We start from the raw sequence: 2,363 nt of genomic DNA on the forward strand, positions 1-2,363 counted from the left end.
GTACATGTCTTGTTAAAGTTAAACACCAGGGGTATTAAATCCATGGCATGATGTCATGTCTGGATCCTGCACACTGTGGCTGGCTGTAATTCTCTGAGAATGTAGAACTCTAGCTGGTGTTCTCTAGAACTATACTCTCATTCTGTTCCTCTGGGTGTTCTGCTGTCCAGTCATTCCAAAATAGAATCTTTACTGTCTGTTGAGATGATCCCTGCAGCTGCTTGGTTTTAACTTGAATCATCACAAACCAATAAAATCATCACACTAATGAACAAGGTCGTCTGTGTATTTATTAACATTTATAAGACAAACGTAGGACACAAACACCCACAAATATACATGAGAACAATGAATACAGATTGATTTGTGTTATTTATCAAGACATACTGTATTTATAATTTAGTTCAGCTCGGACTAATTGTAGTGTGACGACTTGGTCATCCACACGTTTCTTTTCAGATCCCAATACCGCCCCTGTGTGACCGTTGGATGTAAATACACAGCCCAGGTCCCATTACAAACTATTAATCCACTGTCCACATTTTACAGCTCTTGTACTTTCTGCATTTATAAACACAGTGAAGATAATCTCTTGTCGCAAAGTTCACCTCCTTCCTTCACATGGAGCAAAGTTCACCTCCTTCACATAGAGCAATGTTCACCTCCTTCACACAGAGCAAAGTTCACCCCCTTCACACAGAGCAAAGTTCACCTCCTTCACACAGAGCAAAGTTCACCTCCTTCACACAGAGCAAAGTTCACCTCCTTCACACAGAGCAAAGTTCACCTCCTTCACACAGAGCAAAGTTCACCCTTCACACAGAGCAAAGTTCACCTCTTCACACAGAGCAAAGTTCACCTCCTTCACACAGAGCAAAGTTCACCTCCTTCACACAGAGCAAAGTTCACCTCCTTCACACAGAGCAAAGTTCATCTCCTTCACACAGAGCGAAGTTCATCTCCTTCACACAGAGCAAAGTTCACCTCCTTCACACAGAGCAAAGTTCACCTCCTTCACACAGAGCAAAGTTCACCTCCTTCACACAGAGCAAAGTTCACCTCCTTCACACAGAGCAAAGTTCACCTCCTTCACACAGAGCAAAGTTCACCTCCTTCACACAGAGCAAAGTTCACCTCCTTCACACAGAGCAAAGTTCACCTCCTTCACACAGAGCAAAGTTCACCTTCATATTCCGATACTAAACAAACAGTGATCAGGTCAAATTAAAAACCATTTCTGGTTCTGACCCAGAACCAATGCCATGTGTCACGTACATGTCATCCGGTTCCTAGAACCGAGTATTAGCCCTCTCCCTTCCAAGGGCAGAGTCTGTTCAGTACCTTTTGAGGAAAGAAAGGAATCAGAAAAACATTTTGAATCAGAAGATAGCAGCTTTTAATCAGTTGGGAAACCAGGATCACATCTCACGTCATACTTTTTGCCGTCTAGTTTAATATATTTGTTGAGTTTATCCCAGTAGAAACTCTCATTTTGTTCTGTGTTCTTCCAATTAGTTCTTAAACGTTAAACTGTTTCCGTAATGAATTTGCCCCTGCTCTCTCTGTGAATCATTCACCATCCCTCTCTGCTTCACTTTTCCCCTCTCACACAGTCTCCCTCCTATCTCCTTATTGCGAGTGTGTGTTGAACAACATTTTACAACAATAGTAGAATCGGCTGTTCGGGTTCAAAATAAAAGTTGCCCATTGAAACGGATGCAAACGGATATAAATTGTGGAATCATGCCACAATTGGACAATATAATCAGTCCCTCCAGGTTTCCGAGATAGCACAATTCAATGCAAAATCAACCAATCAGCGCATATTATGCGAGAGCTCACAATTTTGACCAATCCCTGCACTTTTAGTGCATAAAAGGGTCCAATCAAAAGCAGCTTTTGACCAATTCCTGCACTGTTACCGTGGAAATTGGCCCAATTGTGCTTTTTTTGTATTCTGTATTCTGCTTACAGTAAAACTCATATGATTTTTTATTGTTTTTATATGAAATGAACGTGAAAATTTTTATTCTAAAGAGTTTATTGGTATTAGCATCGTATCAGGATTTTAACTGAGGGAAATCACCTTACAACTCAGCCTATAGTGCCAATTGAACATTCATATTGCAGTGTACAAGGCTCCAGAGTGATGCAGCGGTCTAAGGCACTGCATCTCAGTGCAAGAGGCATCACTACAGTCCCAGGTTTCAAATCCAGGCTGTATCACATCCGGGTCGTGATTGGGAGTCTCAAAGGGCGGTGCACAATTGGCCCAGCATCATCTGGGTTCGGCCGGAGTAGGTCGTCATTGTAAATAAGAATTTGTTCTTAACTGACTTGCCTGATTAAATATATATATATAT

The sequence above is a fragment of the Oncorhynchus masou genome, unplaced genomic scaffold (genome assembly GCF_036934945.1).
Source record: "Oncorhynchus masou masou isolate Uvic2021 unplaced genomic scaffold, UVic_Omas_1.1 unplaced_scaffold_1702, whole genome shotgun sequence".
In the NCBI taxonomy this organism is placed as follows: domain Eukaryota; kingdom Metazoa; phylum Chordata; class Actinopteri; order Salmoniformes; family Salmonidae; genus Oncorhynchus; species Oncorhynchus masou.